The 24,705-nt window shown below is 38.6% G+C and overlaps 1 pseudogene; it reads right to left on the bottom strand.

The window, feature by feature from the left end:
• Window positions 1–14,112: 14,112 nt before the first annotated feature.
• LOC147366235 (eukaryotic translation initiation factor 4E type 1B pseudogene) lies at window positions 14,113–14,866 on the bottom strand (annotated as a pseudogene).
• Window positions 14,867–24,705: the final 9,839 nt, after the last annotated feature.

Raw genomic sequence — 24,705 nt, 5'->3', positions numbered from 1 at the left:
GCCCCTTGCCCTGAAAGGAAATCAAACCAGTCAATCCTAAAGGAAATCAGCCCTGAGTATTCACTGTAAGGCCTGATGCTGAAGCTGAGGCTTCAATACTTTGGCTATCTTGTGCAAATAGCCAACTCATTAGAAAAGACCCTTATGCTGGGAACGACTGAAGGCAGGAGAGAAGGGGATGCTAGAGAATGCAGTGGTTGGATGGCATCACCAACTCAATGGACATGAGTTTGAGCAAGCTCCAGGAGATGGTGAGGGACAGGGAAACCCAACGTGCTGCAGTCCATGGGGTCGCAGAGAGTCGGAGAGGACTGAGCAACTAAACAGCAAAAACAACAAAGATAATGACTATCTGACACAGTAAAATAGCATATTAATTGCATATTTAATTTTTAAAAATAGATCTCTTTATTTGCATGGAATTATGCTACTACTGTGGGAAAACATCACAGCAGGCTATTGTTAACTTGTACTTGAACATTCTAAGAAACTTACATTGATGTAAACAAAGCTCATTTTGCTGTCCTTCCATCATATATGATATTGGTGCCATCTGTTTCAATTCCATGTATTTAGGACCATATGAGATATGTTATTATTATTGTTTTATGTATCCAAGTTTCATTTGGATTTACCTTCCTTTGAACATTGGTTTTCTTTTTGTTCAGAGTGTTGGTAAAATGAGTAAAAAGTCTCCAAAAGTTAATAAGGTAGTTTTCTTTCTAACACTTTTTTGTTTTGTTTTTTAATCTAAAAATAAAAGAAAGATATATTTACTCAGCCTTCATTAGCATATCTTCTTGAGTATAGAGTTTTATATGGCAGTTGTTGTTTTTTTTTTTTTTTTTCAGCATATTGACACTATTCATTCACTAGTATCTAGCTTCCGTTGTTGGTATATTAAACAGAAAGTCAAACTAACCTTTGAATAAAATTCGTCTTTTCCTCAGCACTTTCAAGGTATTTCTATCTTGCTTTTTCATAATTTGACAATGATATTTCTAGTTGTAGTTTTCTTTCTTTCTTGGAATGCTTAGGTCCATTGAATGTATAAACTGTTATCTTCTTAAAAGTCTGAACATTGTCACTTTAATTCCATATATGCAGGATCCTGTGAGATATGTTATTATTAGTGTTTTATAATAATAACATTATATTAATACTGCGTTCTGTAATCTGGAAATAGTATTCTCTGCTTCATTCTCTTTCTTTCTTTTGTAAATCAATTAAATGTATTTAGAATTTATCACTGGATATTCTGCTTCTCTTACCTGCTGCTAAGTCACTTCAGTCGTGTCCGACTCTGTGCGACCCCATAGATGGCAGCCCACCAGGCTCCCCCGTCCCTGGGATTCTCCAGGCAAGAACACTGGAGTGGTTTGCCATTTCCTTCTCCAATGCAGGAAAGTGAAAAGTGAAAGTGAAGTCACTCAGTCGTGTCCGACTCTTAGCGACCCCATGGACTGCAGCCTACCAGGCTCCTCCATCCATGGGATTTTCCAGGCAAGAGTACTGGAGTGGGGTGCTATTGCCTTCTCTTACCTAGAAACATTTAAAGACTTATTTTTTTAGAATAGTTTTAGGTTCACAATAAAACTAAGAAGAAAATACAGAGAGTTTCTAAATATGTCCTGCTCCCCCACATGCATAGCCTCCCCCATTATCAACATCCCCCAGCACAGCAGTATACTCATTATAATTGATGAACTTACACTACTACATTTTTACTACCCCAAATCCATAGGTTATATAATGGTTCACTCTTGGGGTTGTACATTCTATGGATCTGCACAAATGCATGAAATGTATCCACTGTTATAACACATAGAGAATAGTTTCATTGCTCTAAAAATCCCCTGCAGCCTGCCCGTGTATTCCATCTCTCTCAACCCCTAGCAACCACGGATTCCTTTAACTGTCTCCATAGTTTTGTCTGTGAAGAAGGCTGAGTGCCGAAGAATTGATGCTTTTGAACTGTGCTGTTGGAGAAGACTCTTGAGAGTCCCTTGGACTGCAAGGAGATCCAACCAGTCCATGCTGAAGGAGATCAGCCCTGGGATTTCTTTGGAAGGAATGATGCTAAAGCTGAAACTCCAGTTCTTTGGCCACCTGATGCGAAGGGTTGACTCACTGGAAAGACTCTGATGCTGGGAGGGATTGGGGACAAGAGGAGAAGAGGACGACAGAGGATGAGATGGCTGGATGGCATCACTGACTCGATGGACGTGAGTCTGAGTGAACTCCGGGAGTTGGTGATGGACAGGGAGGCCTGGCCTGCTGCGATTCATGGGGTCACAAAGAGTTGGACACGACTGAGCGACTGAACTGACTGATAGTTTTGCCTTTTCCAGAGTGTTATATAGTTGGAATTATACAGTATGTAACCTTTTCAGTTTAGTTTCTTTCATTTAATAATATGCATTTAAGGTTTCTCTATGTCTTTCTGTGGCTTCATAGCTCATTTCTTTTTAATGCTGAATACTATTTCATTGTCAGGGTATACCGCAGTTTATCCATTCACCTATTGAAAGGTATCTAGGTTGCTTCTAAGTTCTGGCAATTATGAATAAAGCTTCTGTAAACCTCATTGTGCAGGTTTTTGTATGGATATAAACTTTAAACACATCTAGGTGTATACCAAGGAGTAAAACTGCTAGATTATGTGTCAAGAATATATTTGTAAGGAACCACCAATCTGTCTTCTAAAATGAGTGTAGTGCTTTGCCTTCCCACCAGCAGGATCCCTGTCACTTCACATTTTTGCCAGTATTTAGCTTTGCCTGTGTTCCAGATTTGGGGCATTCTAATATGTGTGTAGGTGTGTCTTCTTGTTTTAATTTGCATTTTCCAAATGACTTATGAAGTAGAACACCTTTTCACATGCTTATTTGCCATCTGTATCTCATCTTTGGTGAGGAGTCTGTTAAGGTCTTTGGTCTATTTTTGATTGAGTTGTTTCTTTTATTTTTGTTGAGTTTTAAAAATTCTTTGTGTATGTTAGATAACATTTCTTTATCAGATGTGTCTTTTGCAAGTGTTTTCTCCCCATCTGTGGCCTATCTTTTCATTCTCTTGATGTACTTTTCATCTTTTGCTTACTTCAGTCTACAGTCTGGACGATTCTTATTTACTTTCCAGTTTCTTACTTCTCTTCTTAGCTATTTCTAATCTGGAGTGACATCTATCCATCAGATCCGATATTAATTCATTTTATTATTAGAATTTCTATTTGGTTCCTTTTGAAATCTGCATTCCATATTCCCTGGAAAAATATTTTTCAAAATTTTCATTTATTTATTTAACCATAGAAATAATAGTTCCTTTACAGTCTCTATGAGGTATTCAAGATATGATTTACAAAATTGGTTATATTATTCTATATGTCTCACTATGATGTCTTCTTTCTACAAGAAGCCTGGTTTTCTTTGCTTATCAGTTCATTCAGTTCAGTCGCTCAGTTGTGTCAGACTCTTTGCAACACCATAAATCGCAGTACGCCAGGCCTCCCTGTCACTAACTCCCATCACTAACTCCTGGAGTTTGCCCAAACTCATGTCCATTGAGTAGGTGATGCATTCCAGCCATCTCATCCTCTGTCATCCCCTTCTCCTCCTGCCCCCAATCCCTCCCAGCATCAGGGTCTTTTCCAATGAGTCAACTCTTCGCATGAGGTGGCCAAAGTATTGGAGTTTCAGCCTCAGCATCAGTCCTTCCAATGAACACCCAGGACTGATCTTTTTCAGGATGGACTGGTTGGTTCTCCTTGCAGTCCACGGGACTCTCAAGAGTCTTCTCCAACACCACAGTTCAAAATCACCAATGCTTTGGTGCTCAGCTTTCTTCACAGTCCAACTCTCACATGCACACATGAACACTGGAAAAACCATAGCCTTGACTAGATGGACCTTTGTTGGCAAAGTAATGTCTCTGTTTTTCAATATGCTATCTAGGTTGGTCATAACTTTCCTTCCAAGGAGTAAGCGTCTTTTAATTTCATGGCTGCAGTCACCATCTGCAGTGATTTTGGAGCCCCCCAAAATAAAGTCTGTCACTGTTTCCACTATTTCCCCATCTATTTCCCATGAATTGATGGGGCCAGATGCCATGATCTTCGTTTTCTGAATGGTGAGCTTTAAGCCAAATTTTTTAATCGGCTCTTTCATGTTCATCAAGAGGCTCTTTAGTTCCTCTTCACTTTCTGCCATAAAGGTGGTGTCATCTGCATATCTGAGGTTATTGATATTTCTCCCAGCAATCTTGATTTCAGCTTGTGCTTCTTCCAGCCCAGCGTTTCTCATAATGTGTGTTGCATATAAGTTAAGTAAGCAGGGTGACAACATACAGCCTTGACATATTCCTTTTCCTATTTAGAATCAGTCTGTTGTTCCATGTCCAGTTTTAACTACTGCTTCCTGACCTGCATATAGGTTTCTCAAGAGGCAGGTCAGGTGGCCTGGTATTCCCATCTCTTTCATAATTTTCCACAGTTTATTGTGATCCACACAGTCAAAGGTTGTGGCATAGTCAATAAAGCAGATAGATGTTTTTCTGGAACTCTCTTGCTTTTTCCATGATCCAGTGGATGTTGGCCATTTAATCTCTGGTTCCTCTGCCTTTTGTAAAACCAGCTTGAACATCTGGAAGTTCACGGTTCACGTACTGCTGAAGCCTGGCTTGGAGAATTTTGAGCATTACTTTACTAGCGTGTGAGATGACTGCAATTGTGCAGTAGTTTGAGCATTCTTTGGCATTGTCTTTCTTTGTGATTGGAATGAAAACTGACTTTTTCCAGTCCTGTGGCCACTGCTGAGTTGTCCAAATTTGCTGGCATATTGAGTGCAGCACTTTCACAGCATCATCTTTCAGGACTTGAAATAGCTCACCTGGAATGCCACCACCTCCACTAGCTTTGTTCGTAGTGATGTTTTCTAAGGCCCACTTGACTTCACATTCCAGGATGTCTGGCTCTAGGTCAGTGATCACACCATCGTGATTATCTGGGTCATGAAGATCTTTTTTGTACAGTTCTCCTGTGTATTCTTGCCACCTCTTCTTAATATTTTCTGCTTCTGTTAGGTCCCTACCATTTCTGTCTTTATTGAGCCCATCTTTGCATGAAATATTCCCTTGGTATCTCTAATTTTCTTGAAGAGATCTCTAGTCTTTCCCATTCTGTTGTTTTCCTCTATTTCTTTGCATTGATCGCTGAGGAAGGCTTTCTTATCTCTCCTTGCTATTCATGGAACTCTGCATTATGATGCTTATATCGTTCCTTTCCTCCTTTGCTTTTCGCTTCTCGTCACAGCTATTTGTAAGGTCTCCTCAGACAGCTATTTTGCTTTTTGAATTTCTTTTCCATGGGGCTGGTCTTGATCCCTGTCTCCTGTACCATGAACCTCCATCCATAGTTCATCAGGCACTCTATCTATTAGATCTAGCCCCTTAAATCTATTTCTCACTTCCACTGTATAATCATAAGGGATTATTCTTTGCTTATAGGAGTCATTTATTTTACTTAGGGGTAAAGAACTTTCCTGCCAATGCAGGAGATGTAAGGGTTCGATCCCTGGGTAAGGAAGATCCCGGGAGAAGGAAATTGCAAATCACTCCAGTATTCTTGCCTGGAGAATCCCAGGTACAGAGGAGCTGGTGGGTTACAGTCCTTAGGGTTGCAAAGAGTTAGACACAACTGAAGCAAAATAGCACATAACAAAATATATTATAGGAGTGAATTGTATAAAATATAGGAATAAAAAATTAATAGAGTTCACTCTCCCTTCATGAAAGATAATCTTTTGTTTCTGTTAGGGAACTGGAAACGTTACTTGTCTTACTTTAATTTATAGTCAAGGCTTAAGATTGCCTTCAACCTCAGCCTTACACCCTCACAATAAATACAAAGGTGAGCAATGGACAGTTTACTTTACATCTTTCTTTACTCTAAAGGATTATCCCTTTGTGGTCACAGCCTAATATCTCATTTTAGTTTACCAAATAAATTAAAATTATTATATTATCTATTTTATAAGTGAAGTTCTCCACTTTGTAAAGTTTCAGCTTTCATTTTCACTTTTATGTCAATGAGGCATTTCTACTTCACAGCTCTTTCTGGATAATTGTCCAGTACCCTTAAAATACAAACAACTTTGTTTGCCTTTTCCTTCCCCAAGATTTTGGCCTCAAGTTTCCTCAATATCATCAAAACTCTTAAGCTAATTTTTAAACTGATTTCATCCAGTTCTTTTAGTTTCCCTAATTAGGAAGGTGGATCTTAGTTACCTGGCCCATCATTGCAGGAAGCCGAATCTGTTTTATGGAAAGATTACTTGCTATAAATATATTCACATGTGTACAATCTATGTTATAGATAAATTGACAGATTTATATAATGTTGGCCTTTTATCAGAATTAATGGCAATTATTATTATGCAAACATGAGTTTGATTGGGCAAGAAGAGAAATCACAGATTAGGATATGAAGTTTAACTATGGTGAACTTCAGGCAAATCTCAGAGGACAAAGAGAAGGTTAGATTTTATTAGGTTCTGGGAAGAAGTTAGGGAAGATTGTCCTGAAAAAAATTCACTGGAGGAGAATTAGAGTTCAAAATTTTGGTTCTGAACAATGGTTACAAGTGACAGACAGTTTGTTGTTACTGAGGAATGCAGAAATCTTCTTTCTTCCTGTTGACTATTTATGTTTATATAAGGGGTAGATGTATGAGAGCTCTTCTTTCATAGCTTGCTGACTCCACTTTAAATCAGGTTTCCTTTATCCATTTCACTTTTCCCTTTTTGATCAATATCTTTCTCTGAAAGCATCACTGATCAAGTATCATGTCATTTTTTTTTTTTTTTTTTGAAATCTTTTTTGTCTGTTTGAGTTCCTCTGTGCCAGGAAGGACCTTTTCTGGAAGTCATGTCCCACATGAAGGGGGAGAGAGCAAGTAGAAGTCATAAACTATTGGGGTCACAGGAATGTAGAGGAGGGGTTCTCAGGCATCTTCCATTCTTAACTTTATATTTTGTCAAGGTTGTAAACAATGGAGATTATCTCAAAATGATGAGCTAATGTCATTCTGTTTGGTGCATTATTTCTGCAGATACCTGACAGGTAAGAGATATAAAATTTTAAAATAATTATATAAGTCATAATTAAAAATAATATTACAAATCTAGTTTGAATAGTTGTCTTGAGAAATGAACCTAGGCTTGAAGTCAGCCAACTGAACAAATCAAAGGACCATGAGGAATCAAGTGAAATTTGTAAGCAGAGTGTTTGTTTCCTAATTTTATGCTATTGAGTTTCTACTTCCTCAAAGAAAATTATCCAAGTTGCTACAGTGTATACACCACCTTGTTCTACTAGGAGGTGAAAGTGAAAGTTAAGTTGCTCAGTTGTGTCCAACTCTTTGTGACCCTGTGGACTGTAGCCCACCAGGGTTCTCCATCCATGGGATTATCCAGGCAAGAATACTGGAGTTGGTTGCCATTTCCTTCTCCAGGGGATCTTCCTGACCCAGGGGTCGAACCCAGTCTCCCGCATTGCAGGCAGACGCTTTAACCTCTGAGCTACCAGGGAAGTTTTGTTCCACTAGGAGGTAGTTAAGGGCAATTTGATTATTTAATATTGCTGAAGCTAAGGAATCTAATGACTTAATGTTGGGCAGCTATTATTGCTTTAGCAGTAAAGTCAGCTATGTTACCTAGAGAGTGGATAGCCAAGCCAAGGAAGGATTAAAGATCTGCCAAAGGAGGAAATTCAGAGTCATAGACCTCGTTAGGTGGTTCATATTTGGTTTTTTGATGTAGGCCTTAGTGGTTGGCCCAGTGATCAACCCAGATCAACTTTGAATGGATAGTGGAGCAACTAGGTATCCTAATAAGTATTGTCCTCCCATTCACCAACTATCCAGGTATTCATAAGCTCAGGGATGACGTTAAAATCCACAGAAGAAGGTGAAGCCAGACAGGGTGCAGAGGACTTCAATTAAGTTTGTTTTGTTTATTTAGATGTCTGCTGAAATGGAGTTATTTGCAGTGATCAAGCAAGGATCAGATACAAACCACAAATATTTATATAGATAGTAGATACACTTCTAGAGTAGTCTATGACTTTGGAATATTATGGAAGTAGTGAGCTTTTCTCATGTATAATGGAGATAAAGTTTTAAATGTCCATATGTTCAACATTTACTAGATGCCAAACTCCTATGAATAACTTTGAATAACTTTTTCATGAATAACTTTGGCTATTATTAACATTCCTAGGAATTTCAAAATTGACCCCCATGGAAGCAAAAGAGAATCACCTGTTGAAACCTCTGCCAAAATAATCTAGAAAATTGACTAGAAGTGCCAAATAATTGGCCCCATAAAAGGAAAAACAATATTGAAAATCTAATAACTGTTGGTTGATAAAAAGACAGAGCTCTGCTTTCAGCCAAATAATAATCTAGTCCTTAGGACACCCTAAATTCCTTGTTACTGACTACATGCATTGAAATATTGGTTAACTGATAAATTTATAACAATTATGTATCAATCAGTTCAGTTCAGTTGCTCAGTCATGTCTGACCCTTTGTGACCCATGGACTGCAGCAGGCCAGGCCTCCCTGTCCATTGCCAGCTTCCAGAGTTTCAAATTCATGTCCATTGTGTCAGTGATGCCATCCAACCATCTCATTCCCTGTTGTCCCCTTCTCCTCCTGCCTTCAATCTTTCACAACATCAAGGTCTTTTCAAATGAGTCAGTTCTTTGCAGCAGGTAGCCAAAGTACTTGTATAAATACTGGTGGATAAATATTAATAAAGCCACTATAAGTGCAGCAACAATGCAAAATCAAGCAGAGAGATCAAGATTTTAAAATAGCCATTAGAACTAATATATACATATATGCCATTTTACATGTTGTCTGTACTATAGCTTAAGGAATGTGGTAAATAATTTGAATGACTAATGCAGATGTTGATAAAGAATTTCATGTTTACAATTACATTAGTTTGGTAGAGCCACCATAACAGGCTGAGGGCTTGAAATAATAAAAATTTATTTCTAACAATTCTGAAATCTAGAAGTTCAAGATCAAGTTGTCAGCAGGATAGATTTCTTCTTAGGCCTCACTATTTGATTTTCAAATTCTCACTATGTCCTCGTTTCTACTATATGCACATCCCTGGTGAGCCCTAATCTCTTTTCATAGAGATATATACTGGATTAGGGCCTGTGCCAAATGTTTCATTATAACTTAATCACCTCGTTCAAGGCCCCATCTCTAAAGAAAGTCACATCGTGAGATTCTGGAGGTTGGGGCCTCAACATATGATTTGGGGGATGGGCACAATTCAACCCATAACAGATACTTATTTCAGGTATGTCCAGATTTCCTAGAGATCTTATAGTCAGCTAGTTATTCTTTAATCCCTTCTGATGAATAAAAATGATTTCAACTATTGGGCTTAATTCTTGTTCTGGCTTCTGATGGATTATAGCAGAGTCATCTAATTCCTATCATTGTAACTATTCAATTAACAAGGATTGAGAGACCTCTGAAATGATCTTGTAAAAAAGTATCCTGTATCCAATGCATCTTACAAAATGGCCAATATATGGTACCTGAAGAGCATGTATAGAAATTGCCATACTTATTGCTCTTCTTCTTTCCAGGGCATCTTGAAGATTCCTTTCCTGTATCACAGACTTTTATTTTCTTATATTTGGATGACATATTTTGTGTGTCAGACGTGGAGCATACAGATTAAGTATCCTTAACATGTGCTGATATATCCAGATCGCCCTGCAGTATAAGACATTGAGGCAGAGGAGAAACTGTATATCATTATAAGTTCATAGCCTAAAAACCATCCCAACTGAATCAAGTGAACTTCTCATTGCTATATAGTGTATGGTATATTGGCAGTTGAATAAAACTATTAATGGAAAGAATGTATTATATCAGCGTGGCTAGGATTATATAAAAAATAATTTTAGGTTCAAAGCCTGGATGGGAAAATAAATGTAATTAGAGATTAATATGAATCTGCTGGAATATTCTCATAGTTACTACTATCAGAGACTAAAAGAATGTACAACAATCACTTAAGTATGCATTTGAATCCAGAGGCTTGAACCTGAGAAGTTTACCCTTGTTAGCTTTGATTTTATGAAGGTCAGAGAAGATTTGGGCTGAGTTCAAGTACTGAATTCAAGACAAGTCATGCACTAGTTCTTAAAATGAATAATAAGAGTGCATGTCAAGAAGACTTGGCTAGCAAGTGGGAAGAGAAGTATGAAGAGGAAGAAACTTTTCACATGACAATTATGAGGTAGGAAAATGGACATATAAATTATTCTTTAAATACATAATATGTTAAAATTCTGTCAGTTTGTTGAGGTCACCCTCAAGGGTTTTAAAATTCAGAGAAGAACAATATCCCTCCTCTTTTGGTTAAAGTGTTGGCCAAACATGAAAAGCAAAGTTTACCAGTTGACAAAGTAGTAGAACATATATTCCAGTCCTCTAATTTTTTCTATTATTCTTTGTTATTTTCAAACTTCTCCATGACCTTAATCAATTTACTTAATCCTCCTTTAGCTCATATTCTCTACCAAGCTATAATTATTCCAAATGATCCCTCTGCTTTCTAATTTTCACTTGTAATATTATCAGATACATTCATGTTCTATTATGCATGAAGAATATAGAAAAGTAAACCAACCAAAAATACTTTCAAAGTAAAATATATCATTCCAACTTGCAAGAAGTTCATAGTCAGAAAAGGGAAAAATACAGATCTGTACATATTTTAAAAGAGTCATCCAGGAGAGAACAAGATGGTGGAGGGGTAGGTGGATGTGGAGGACATCTCTCTTCATGGATACATCAGGAATACACCTTCAGACACAGAAGTGCATGCAGAACACCAGCTGAGAGCAGACAGGAGTACCTGACCAGTGGAAAATAATATATAGAACCACGCAAAACTCAGTAGGATGAAGGAACTAGGGGAAAAAATAGGAGTTTAGTAGTACTGGACCTGTCCTTGGCAGCTGTGAGAACTGAAGCAGGGGTCCAATCCCCACACTGGGGCAATTGTCTGAGTCAGAGGAGAAAAATTTAAGGCTGAGAATGAAACATCTGATCTGAGTAAGCCTAAATGGAATGAGACTCAGACAGTCCTTGCCTCAGCCATACATATCCTGGACAGGGATTCAGATCCCTAGAAGATGCAGTGGCTGGGGGCTGGAGTTTAGGGATTGTGGAGCAATCCCAGTGCAAGGGCTGCTATTGACTGCTGAAAGATGGATCAAGGGGATGTGAGGGAGGAGATGGGTAGGAAATGCCTGTGGAGGAAAGCCAGGCAGCCGTGGAAGCAAGGCGATATGGCTGAGTCATACATAAGGGGTGGAACCATCACCATAGCCTCTCTCTCTCCACAGGCCAGGATCAACAGCTGGACAATAGAGAGTCTGGCCCATCAAACACCTGACACACTGAACTACTGAGTAGGACCCGACCCAGGGTGTTTCTTTAAGTGACTTGATGCACTGAACTACAGAGTAGGACCCCAGCCTGAGGGCCCCTCTAATGAGCTTGATGTGCCAAAGAACAGAGACGGAACCCAGGGAAGGGAGCCTTCTAACTGCCTGAAGTGGCAGAGCTATGGAGAAAGACTGGCCAAAGAGACCTTCTGATCCTCGACTACAAGAGGCTTGAAAAAAGAGCCTGATAGGGACATATCTCCTACGGTGTAGGCAGTCTGTGTCCTTGCACCCTTGGCGCCACCAGGGTCCCTGCAAACCAAGCAGCTGCACCATCTTCATGCTCAACCCTCACTGGGGTAGAGTTGCCACAGGCAAAAAAAAAAAAAAAAAAAAGAAACAAAAAAAAAACCTTGTATCTATGCATGCAGGGTCACTTGAGTTGTGTCCAACTCTTTATGACCTTGTGAACTGTGGCCTGCCAGGGATCTCTGTCAGGCGGGTTCTCCAGGCAAGAATACTGGAGTGTATCGGCCAATATTGGTTGCCATACCCTTCTAGAGCACTATATTTCCTCCTGCCCTAGCCACCAACTCCCCTGAGTACCTGGTGCTGCCAGAACCCCTGCGACCCAAGTAGCTGCACCACCTCCACACCTGGCACTCACTGGGGCAGACCCAAGTCCTCCAGGGCAGCCTCAGGAGCAAACCTCAGTGGACGACCCACATGCAGAGGTGGAAATAAAACCACAATTGAAAACCAGGAGCAGTTTGGCTAAAGAAGACCCAAAACCTTCCCACGAGCTGTACAAGCTGCAGATTAAATCCACATGATCAACTAAGCCGACTCTGTGTCTACGGAATATATAAAATGACATTGAGAGTTCCCACAAAAGAAAGCACAATAGTTCTGATAGCTGTGGACATTGGAGGCAAGAACACACAGAAATAGCACCAGAGTAGAATCTGAGCCAGAGAAGGAAATGGCAACCCACTCCAGTATTCTTGCCTAGAGAATCCTGTGGACAGAGGAGCCTGCTGGGCTGCCGTCTATGGTATCTCACAGAGTTGAAGATGACTGAAATGACTAAGCAGCAGCAGCAGCAGCAGAATCTGAGCTGCCCCCACAGGAGGTCCAGAGACCAGGATAGTGTTGGAGGGCATTCTAGGGAGGTGAGGTGGACTGTGACTCCCAGTGAGGGAAAGGACTCTGAGAGCAGTGACTCAATAAAAACATTTATTATTCTTATATTTTGACTAGTTCTGTAGATTCTTTTGGTTTTTTTGCCCATCCCCCCCTACACCACTGTAGTTGATGATTTTATTGACACTATGAAATCTAATTAAGCTTTTGAGTTTTCACACTTTTTGTTATTATAAACCTCGACCTCTACATTGGGCTTTTGTAGTTCTGTGGAGTTTTCTTTTTTTGTTTGTTTTTTTTTATTTTAATTTTTATTTTTTTATTTTAATTTTTTAAAGATATATTATTATTTTTATACATTTATCTCTTTGCTTTCTTTACTGTTCTGTTCCCCTTGCAGTTAATCTTTAATGTATATAAATCTTCTTTATCTATCTCTATTTAACTTTGCATATCTATTCTTTCTTTCTTCTCACCAAACTTGTTAGTTTTTCATTGCTTTTTTCCCCACTTGGCACCTTGCTTTAGTTTTGTTTTTCAGATTGTGCTTTAGTTAGTTTTGTTCTTAACTGGTAGATACAATATTTGGTTTCCTTTGTTTAACGGGTCAATTATTGTACTTTATTTTTGTTGGACTGTTTATATTTTGCTTATGGGTATATATGTATATGTGTATATTCCATTATTTTCATTATTATTTGCCTGATTTTGTAACAGCCATTTGTCTGGGGTTAATGCCATAATAAACCATTTGTGGAATCTTCCTTCCTGACCATGGATCAAGCACTGAGCCTTTGGAGTGGAAGCACTGACTCCAAGACCCTAGACTACCAGAGAACTAACCCTAGGGAATATCAAACACTGAGAACTCACAATAAGGAAACCATTTGAATACAAAACCCGGCATCACCCAACCACCAGTAGCTCCCGTGCAGGATGCCTCATCTAAACAACAAACAAAACAAAAATATAAACCAAATCATCAGCAGACAGGATTACCACTTCCCTTAGCCTTGTCCATCAAAAGAAAAACAAACAAACAAACAAAAATAAACTCAGCACAAATCTCGCCCTATATGAAGCTTACACAAGCCACTTGACTGGGCTTAGGAGGGCAGAAACCAAAAGGAAGAAAGAATTCAGCCTTGAAGCCTGGGAAAAGAAGACCTCAGAAGCAGTAAGTTTAAAAAAAATAATAATGAAAAGGCAGAGAAATACTACACAAATGAAGGAACAAACTAGAAAAACAGAAGTCTAAATAAATGAAGTGGAATTAGGCAAACTACCTGAAAAAGTATTCAGAATAATGATAATAAGGATGATCAAAAACCTTGAAAACAAAATGGAGAAAATGCAAGGATCAATTAACAAAGACCTAGAAGAATTAAAGAATAAACATACAGAGACAAGCAACACAATTACTGAAATAAAAAATACTCTCTAAGGAATCAATAGTAGAATATCTGAAGCAGAAGAACAAGGATACACACAGCAATGGGAGGCTCAGGGTCCTCTCACACCACAAATTTGTTCTTGGCTAAGGAGTTGCTCTTGGTGGCTGTGGCTGTGTGGGCCTGGTACCCAATGATGGTCTTTGTGGAGAGGCCCAGGCGCTCTTTGTAGACATGCCCAATGTGTAGCACGCCCTCCTGGTTCTCTGCCTCCCGTGTCCACACAGCAATCTTGTCCCCCTTGGCTCAGATGTTGATGATGGCTCCACACACTTCCTGGCTGTGCTCCCTAAAGCTCTCCCCGATGAGACACAGCAGTGTCTCCAGCCACAGGTGGTCCAGCTCAATGTGACGCTGCTGCTTGGTGAGGCTGACCAGCCAGCGGCCACCCCGCTTATTCCTGCTGTTTTCCCACATGGGCTTAATGCCATCCTTGAACAGGGTGTAGTCACAGCCAGAAGAGAGCTTACTGGCCAGCTGGATATTATTATATATCACCCAGAAGTCCTCCATGGTGTTGAACTTGGTGACTCGATGCAGGTTGTTCTGCCAAGATGTTCAGCTGCGGTCATTCTTGAAGAACCACAGAGCCCACCTATTGAGCAGTGGGTGTAAGTCCAGCTTTCCCTCCTCCGGGGCCTTCCTCAGAGCCTCCTCTCCCATGCACGGCCCTGTGGCTGCCTCTTCCTCCTCTTTCTCATCCTCTTTCTTCCACTTTTGGATCCCATCCTCAGCCTCTTCAGCAGGGTGGGCGGCAGCCATGCTGTAGCCTGGGCTCCATGGGCACCCAGCCCTCCTTGTAAGCTAGAAGGCAAAATGGTGGAAATGACTTCTGAAGAGCAGAAGTAGGTAAAAAGAATGAAAAGAACTGAGGATAGTCTCAGAGACCTCTGGGACAATATCAAATGCACAAACATTCGAATTATAGGGGTCCCAGAAGAAGAAGAGAAAAAGAAAGGTTATAAGGAAATTTTTGAAGAGATTGTAGTTGAAAATTTCCCCAACATGGAAAAGGAAATAGTCCAAGTCCAAGAGACACAGAGTCCCATATAGAATAAACCCAAGGAGAAACACACCAAGAAACATACTAATCAAACTAACAAAGACTAAACACAAAGAAAGATTAAAAACATCAAGGGAAAAGCAACAAGTAACATACAAGGGAAACCCCATACATTTAACAGCTGATCTTTCAGCAGAAACTCTGCAGGCCAGAAGAGAATGTCACAATGTTTAAAGTACTCAAAGGGAAAAATCTACAACAAAGATTACTGTACCTAGCAAGTAGCTCACTCAAAATTGATGGAGATATAAAAAGTATTTCAGACAAGCAAAAGTTAAGAGAATTCAGTACCACCAAACCAGCTTTATAACAAATGTTAAAGGGATTTACATAGTCAAGAAATGCAAGAGAAGCAAAAGATCTACAAAATCAGCCCCAAACAATTAAACAAAAGTCACAATAGGAACATATATATCAATAATTACTTTAAATGTAAATGGATTAAATGCACCAAAAAAAGACTAGACTGGCTGAATGGATACAAAAACAAGATCCATATATATGCTGTCTACAAAAAACCCACTTCAGACCTAAAGACACATATAGACTGAAAGTGAGAGGATGAAAAAATATATTCCATGCAAACAGGAAGCAAAAGAAAGCTGGAGTAGCAATCCTCATATCAGACAAAATAGACATTATTTATGCACCCAACATAGGAGCACCTCAATATATAAGACAAACACTAACAGACATAAAAGGAGAGGCTGACAGCAACACAATAATAGTAGGTGATTTTAATACCCCACTCACAACAAAGGACAGGTCATCAAAATAGAAAATTAATAAGGAAACACAAGTCTTACATGATACATTAGATGAGATGGATCTCATTGATATCTTCAGAACATTCCATCCAAATGCAGAAGAATACACCTTCTTCTCAAGTGCACCTGGAACATTCTCCAGGATAGACCACATCTTGGGTCACAAATCAAACCTCAGTAAATTTAAGAAAACTTAACTTGTATTTAGCATCTTCTCCAACCACAATGCTATGAGACTAGATATCAATTACAAAAAAAAACCTGTAAAAAACACAAGCACATGGAGATTAATCAATACATTTCTAAATAACCAACAGGTTACTGATGAAATCAAAAGGGAAATAAAAAAATTTCTAGAAACAAATGACAATGAAAACATGACAACTCAAAACCTGTGGGATACAGCATAAGCAGTTCTAAGAGGGAAGTTTATAGCAATACAATCCTACCTCAAGAAACAAGAAAAACATTGAATGGACAACCTAATTTACACCTAAAACAATTGGAAAAAGGAGAACAGGAAAAACCCAAAATTAGTAGAAGGAAAGAAATCATAAAGATCTGAGCAGAAATAAATGAAAAAGAAATGAAAGAAATAATAGTAAAGATTAATAAACTAAAAGCTGTTTCTTTGAGAAGATAAACAAAATTGACAAACCTTTAGCGAGATTCATCAAGACAAAGGAGAGAAGAATCAAATCAAGAAAACTAGAAAGGAAAAAGAAGAGGTTACAAGAGACAATGCAGAAATACAAAGGATTATAAGAGACTATTATGAACAATTATATGGCAATAAAATGGATAACCTGGAAGAAACGGACAGATTCTTAGAAAAGTTCAGTCTTCCAAGACTGAAACAGGAAGAAATAGAAATTATGAACAACTCAATTACAAGCACTGAAATTGAAGATGTGATCTAAAATCTCCCAAAAAACAAAAGCTCAGGACCAGATGGCTTAAGCCTATACTTCTAAAACTATTTCAAAAAATTGCAGAGGAAGGAATCCTTCCAAATTCATTCTACGAGGCCACCATCACCCTGATACCAAAACCAGACAAAGACAACACAAAAAAAGAAAACTATAGGCCAATATCACTGATGAACATTGATGCAAAAATCCTCAACATAATTTTAGCAAACAGAATTCAACAACACACCAAAAAGCTCATACACCATGATCAAGTTGGGTTTCTTCCTGGGATGCAAGAATTCTTCAATATATGCAAATAAATAAATGTCATACACCATATTAACAAATTGAAAAATAAAAACCATATGACAATCTCAACAGATGCAGAAAAAACCTTTGACAAAATTCAGCCCCCATTATTGATTAAAACTCTTCAAAAAATGGGCATAGAAGGAACCTGCCTCAACACAATAAAGGCTATACATGATAAGCCTACAGCAAACACTATTCTCAGTGGTGAAAAACTGAAAGCATTCCCTCTAAGATCAGGAATAAGACAAAGGTGTCCACTTTCACAGAGAAGAAAAAGAAATAAAGGAATCCATATCAGAAAAGGAGAAGTAAAGTTCTCACTGTTTGCAGATGACATGATACTGTAATAGAAAACCCTAAAGATAGTATCAGAAATTACTAGAACTAATCAGTGAATTTAGCAAAATTGCAGGATACAAAGTCAATACACAGAAATCACTTGCATTTCTGTATACTACCAATGAAACATCAGAAAGGGAAATTAAGGAATTAATCCTATTCACCATTGTAACAAAAATTATATATCTAAGAATAAACTTACCTGAGAGGACAAAAGAACTGTACACAGAAAATTATAAGACACTGATGAAAGAAATCAAAGACAACATAAACAGATGAGGAAATATTTTATGTACCTGGGTAGAAGAATCAATATTGTGAAAATGACTATACTACCAAATTCAATCTACAGATTCAATGCAATCCCTATCAAATTACCAATGGCTTTTTTTCACAGAACTAGAACAAAAAATTTCACAATTCATATGGAAACACAAAAGACCCTGAATAGCCAAAGAAGTATTGAGAAAGAAGAATGGAGCTGGAGGAATCAATCTTCATGACTTCAGATTATACTATAAAGCTACAGTCATCAAGACAGGATGGTACTGGCACAGAAACAGAAATACAGACCAATGGAATAAGATAGAAAGTCCAGAAACTAACTCATGCATTGATGGGTACCTTATTTTTGACAAAGGAGGCAAGAATATACAATGAGGCAAAGACAGCCATTTCAATAAATGATGCTGAGAAAACTGGACAGCTACATGTAAAAGAATGAAATTAGAACACTTCCTAACACCATACACAAAGATAAACTCAAAATGGATTAAAGACCTAAATGTAAGACCAGAAACTATAAAACCCTTAGTGAAAATATAGATAGAACACTCAATGACATAAATCAAAGCAAGATCCTCTATGACCCACCTCCTAGAGTAATGGAAATAAAAACAAAAGTAAACAAGTGGGACCTGAATAAAATTAAAAGCTTTTGCACAGCAAAAGAAACTATAAGCAAGGTGAAAAGATAACCTTCAGAATGAGAGAAAATAATAGCAAATGTAACAACTGACAAAGGATTAATTTCAAAAATATACGAGCAGCCCATACAACTCAAAACCAGAAAAACAAAAAACCCTATCAATAAGTGGGGGAAAGACCTAACAGATGTAAAAGAAGACATACAGATGGCTGACAAACACATGAAAAGATGCTTATCATCGCTCATTAGTAGAGAATTGCAAATCAAAACTACAATGAGATATCACCTCACACTGGTCAGAATGGCCATCATCAAAAAGTCTACAAACAATCAATTCTGGAGAGGGTGTGGAGAAAAAGAAGGCTCTTGCACTGTTGGTGGGAATGTAAATTGATACAGCCACTGTGGAAGATGGTATGGAGATTCCTTAAAAACCTAGGAATAATTAACAAATTGAAAAATAAAAGCCATATGATTATCTCAAGAGATGCAGAGAAAGCCTTTGACAAAATTCAACATCCATTTATGATAAAAAGTCTCCAGAAGTCAGAAATAGAAGGAACATACCTCAACATAATAAAAGCTATATATGACAAACCCACAGCAAACATTATCCTCAATGGTGAAAAATTGAAAGCATTTCCCTTAAAGTCAGGAACAAGACAAGGGTGCCCACTTTCACCACTATTATTCAACATAGTTTTGGAAGTTTTGGCCACAGCAATCAGAGCAGAAAAAGAAATAAAAGGATTCCAAATTGGAAAAGAAGAAGTAAAATTCTCACTGTTTACAGATGACATGATCCACTACGTAGAAAACCCTAAAGACTCCACCAGAAAATTACTAGAGCTAATCAATGAATATAGTAAAGTTGCAGGATATATAATCAACACACAGAAATCCCTTGCATTCTCATACACTAATAATGAGAAAGTAAAGAGAGAAATTAAGGAAACAATTCCATTCACCATTGCAATGAAAAGAATAAAATACTTAGGAATATACCTACCTAAAGAAAATAAAGACCTATATATAGAAAACTATAAAACACTGGGGAAAAAATCAAAGAAGACACTAATAGATGGAGAAATATACCCTGTTCATGGATCAGAAGAATCAATATAGTGAAAATGAGTATATTACCCAAAGCAATCTATAGATTCAATGCAATCCCTATCAAGCTACCAACAGTATTTTTCACAGAGCTAGAACAAATAACTTCACAATTTGTATGGAAGTACAAAAAACCTCGAATAGCCAAAGGGATCTTGAGAAAGAAGAATGGAACTGGAGGAATCGACCTGCCTGACTTCAGTCTCCACTATAAAGCCACAGTCATCAAGAAAGTATGGTACTGGCACAAAGACAGAAATATTGATCAATGGAACAAAATAGAAAGCCCAGAGATAAATCCATGCACCTATGGACAACTTATTTTTGACAAAGGAGGCAAGAATATACAAAGGAGAAAAGACAATCTCTTTAATAAGTGATGCTGTGAAAACTGGTCAACCATTTGTAAAAGAATGAAACTAGAACACTTTCTAACACCATACACAAAAATAAACTCAAAATGGATTAAAGATCTAAATGTAAGACCAGAAACTATAAAACTCCTAGAGGAGAACATAGGCAAAACACTCTCCAACATAAATCACAGCAGGATCCTCTATGACCCATCTCTCAGAATATTGGAAATAAAAGCAAAAATAAACAAATGTGACCTAATTAAAATTAAAAGCTTCTGCACAATGAAGAAAACTATAAGCAAGGTGAAAAGACAACCTTCAGAATGGGAGAAAATAATAGCAAATGAAGCAACTGACAAAGAATTAATCTCAAAAATAAACAAGCAACTCCTGCAGCTCAATTCCCGAAAAACAAACGACCCAATCAAAAAATGGGCCAAAGAACTAAACAGACATTTCTCCAAAGAAAACATCCAGATGGCTAACAAATACATGAAAAGATGCTCAACATCACTCATTATCAGAGAAATGAAAATCAAAACCACAATGAGGTACCATTTCACACCAGTCAGAATGGCTGCTCTCCAAAAGTCTACAAGCAATAAATGCTGAAGAGGGTGTGGAAAAAAAGGGAACTCTCTTACACTGTTGGTGGGAATGCAAACTAGTACAGCCACTATGAAGAACAGTGTAGAGATTCATTAAAAAACAGGAAATAGAACTGCCATATTACCCAGCAATCCCACTGCTGGGCATACACACTGAGGAAACCAGAAGGGAAAGAGACACGTGTATCCCAATTGTTCATCACAGTACTGTTTATAATAGCCAGGACATGGAAGCAACCTAGATGTCCATCAGCAGATGAATGGATAAGAAAGCAGTGGTACATATACACAATGGAGTATTACTCAGCCATTAAAAAAAATGCATTTGAATCAGTTCTAATGAGGTGGGTATAACTGGAGCCTATTATACAGAGTGAAGTAAGCCAGAATGAAAAACACCAATACAGTACACTAACACACATATATATGGAATTTAGAAAGATGGTAATGATAACTCTGTATGTGAGATAGCAAAAGAGACACAGATGTATAGAAGAGTCTTTTGGACTCTCTGGGAGAGAGCGAGGGTGGGATGATTTGGGAGAATGGCACTGAAACGTATAATATCATACGTGAAACAAATCACCAGTCCAGGTTTGATGCATGATACATGACGCTCGGGGCTTTTGCACTGGGATGACCCAGAGGGATGGTATGGGGAGGGAGGTGGGAGGGGGTTCAGGATGGGGAACACGTGTACACCCATGGTGGATTCATGTTGATGTATGGCAAAACCAATACAATATTGTAAAGTAATTAGCTTCCAATTAAAATAAATAAATTTATATTTTAAAAAACCTAGGACTAAAACCACCATATGACCCAGTAATCCCACTCCTAGACATATATCCTGAGGAAATCAAATTTGAAAAATATACATGATCCCATTGTTCAGTGCAGCACTATTTACCAGAGCTAGGATATGGAAGCAACCTAGATGTCCATGATAGATGAATGGATAAAGAAGTTGTGGTACATATACATGATGCAATATTACTCAGCTGTAAAAATGGAATCTATTGTAATCAGTTCTAATGAGGTAGATGAACCTAGAACCTATTATACAGAGTGAAGTAAGTCAGAAAGAGAAAGAGAAATATTGTATTCTAATGCATGTAAATGGAACCCAGAAAAATGGTACTGAAGAATTTATTTACAGGGCAGCAGTGGAGAAACAGACATACAAAATAGACTTATGGACATAGGGAGAGGGGAGGAGAGGGTGAGACGTATGGAGAGAGTAACATGGAAACTTATATTCAGTTCAGTTCAGTTCAGTTCAGTCGCTCAGTCAGGTCCGACTCTTGGCGACCCCATGAATCACAGGACGCCAGGCCTCCTTGTCCATCACCAACTCCTGGAGTTCACTCAGACTCACATCCATCAAGTCAGTGATGCCATGCAGCCATCTCATCCTCTGTCGTCCCCTTTTCCTCCTGCCCCCAATCCGTCCCAGCATTAGAATCTTTTCCAATAAGTCGGCTCTTCACATGAGGTGGACAAAGTACTGGTGTTTTCAGCTTTAGCATCATTCCTTCCAAAGAAATCCCAGGGCTGATCTCCTTTAGAATGGAATGGTTGCATCTCCTTGCAGGGATTCTCAAGAGTCTTCTCCAACACCGCAGTTCAAAAGCATCAATTCTTCGGTGCTCAGCCTTCTTCACAGTCCAACTCTCACATCCATACATGACCACTGGAAAAACCATAGCCTTGACTAGACGGACCTTTGTTGGTAAAGTAATGTCTCTGCTTTTGAATATGCTATCCAGGTTGGTCATAACTTTTCTTCCAAGGAGAAAGCGTCTTTTAACTTCATGGCTGCAGTCACCATCTGCAGTGATTTTGGAGCCCCTCAAAAATAAAGTCTGCCACTGTTTACACTGTTTCCCCATCTATTTCCCATAAAGTGATGGGACCACATGCCATGATCTTTGTTTTCTGAATGTTGATCTTTAAGCCAACTTTTTCACTCTCCTCTTTCACTTTCATCAAGAGGCTTTTTTTTTTTTTGGAAGTTCCTCTTCACTTTCTGCCATAAGGGTGGTGTCATCTGCATATCTGAGGTGATTGATATTTCTCCCAGCAAACTTGATTCCAGGTCTTGCTTCTTCCAGCCCAGCGTTTCTCATGATGTACTCTGCGTATAAGTTAAATAAGCAGGGTGACAACATACAGCCTTGATGTACTCCTTTTCCTTTTTGGAACCAGTCTGTTGTTCCATGTCCAGTTCTAACTATTGCTTCCTGACCTGCATATAGATTTCTCAAGAGGTCAGGTGGTCTGGTATTCCCATCTCTTTCAGAATTTTCAACAGTTTATTGTGATCTACACAGTCAAAGGCTTTGGCATAGTCAGTAAAGCAGAAATAGATGTTTTTCTGGAACCCTCTTGCTTTTTGGATGATCCAGCAGATGTTGGCAATTTGATTTCTGGTTCCTCTGCCTTTTGTAAAACCAGCTTGAACATCTGGAAGTTCACGGTTCACATACTGCTGAAGCCTTTACTAGTGTGTGAGATGACTGCAATTGTGCAGTTGTTTGAGCATTCTTTTGCATTGCCTTTCTTTGGGATTGGAATGAAAACTGACCTTTTCCAGTCCTGTGGCCACTGCTGAGTTTTCCAAATTTGCTGGCATATTGAGTGCAGCACTTTCACAGCATCATCTTTTAGGATTTGAAATAGCTCACCTGGAATTCCATCACCTCCACTAGCTTTGTTCGTAGTGATGCTTCCTAAGGCCCACTTGACTTCACATTCCAGGATGTCTGGCTCTACGTCAGTGATCACACCATCGTGATTATCTTGGTTGTGAAGATCTTTTTTGTACAGTTCTTTTGTGTATTCTTGCCACCTCTTCTTAATATCTTCTGCTTCTGTTAGGTCCATACTATTTCAGTCCTTTATCGAGCCCATCTTTGCATGAAATGTTCTCTTGGTATCTCTAATTTTCTTGAAGAGTTTTCTAGTCTTTCCCATTCTGTTGTTTTCCTCTATTTCTTTGCATTGATTGCTGAGGAAGTCTTTCTTATCTCTTCTTGCTATTCTTTGGAACTCTGCATTCAGATGCTTATATCTTTCCTTTTCTCCATGGCTTTTCGCTTCTCTTCACACCTATTTGTAAGGCCTCCTCAGACAGCCATTTTGCTTTTTTGCATCTTTTCCATGGGCTGGTCTTGATCCCTGTCTCCTGTACAATGTCATGAACCTACATCCATAGTTCATCAGGCACTCTATCTATCAGATCTACTCCCTTAAATCTATTTCTCATTTCTACTGTATTATCATAAGGGATTTGATTTAGGTCATACCTGAATGGTCTAGGGGTTTTCCCTACTTTCTTCAACTTAGGTCTGAATTTGGCAATACGGAGCTCATGATCTGAGCCACAGTCAGCTCCCGGTCTTGTTTTTGCTGACTGTATAGAGCTTCTCCATCTTTGGCTGCAAAGAATATAATCAATCTGATTTCGGTGTTGACCATCTGGTGATGTCCATGTGTAGAATCTTCTCTTGTGTTGTTGGAAGAGGGTGTTTTCTATGACCAGTGCATTCTCTTGGCAAAACTCTATTAGCCTTTGCCCTGCCTCATTCCGTATTCTAAGGCCAAATTTGCCTGTTCTTCCAGGTGTTTCTTGACTTCCTACTTTTGCATTCCAGTCCCCTATAACGAAAAGGACATCTTTTTTGGGTGTTAGTTCTAAAAGGTCTTGTAGGTCTTCATAGAACAGTTCAACTTCAGCTTCTTCAGCATTACTGGTTGGGGCATAGACTTGGATTACTGTGATATTGAATGGTTTGCCTTGGAAACGAACAGAGATCATTCTGTTGTTTTTGAGATTGCATCCAAGTACTGCATTTCGGATTCTTTTGTTGACCATGATGGCTACTCCATTTCTTCTGAGGGATTCCTGCCCACAGTAGTAGATATAATGGTCATCTGAGTTAAATTCACCCATTCCTGTCCATTTTAGTTCACTGATTCCTAGAATGTCGATGTTCACTCTTGCCATCTCCTGTTTGACCACTTCCAATTTGCCTTGATTCATGGACCTATAATTCCAGGTTCCTGGGCAATATGGTCTTTACAGCATGGGACCTTGCTTCTATCACTAGTCACATCCACAACTGGGTATTGTTTTTGTTTTGACTCCATCCCTTCATTCTTTCTGGAGTTATTTCTCCATGATCTCCAGTAGCATATTGGGCACCTACTGACCTGGGGAGTTCCTCTTTC

This window comes from Bos grunniens, chromosome 9 (genome assembly GCF_055505025.1).
Source record: "Bos grunniens cultivar Pamir isolate PY7600 chromosome 9, Bosgru_T2T1.0, whole genome shotgun sequence".
NCBI lineage: Eukaryota > Metazoa > Chordata > Mammalia > Artiodactyla > Bovidae > Bos > Bos grunniens.
The sequence above is the reverse complement of the archived record's forward strand: the minus strand, read 5'-3'. Positions and strand labels throughout refer to the sequence as shown.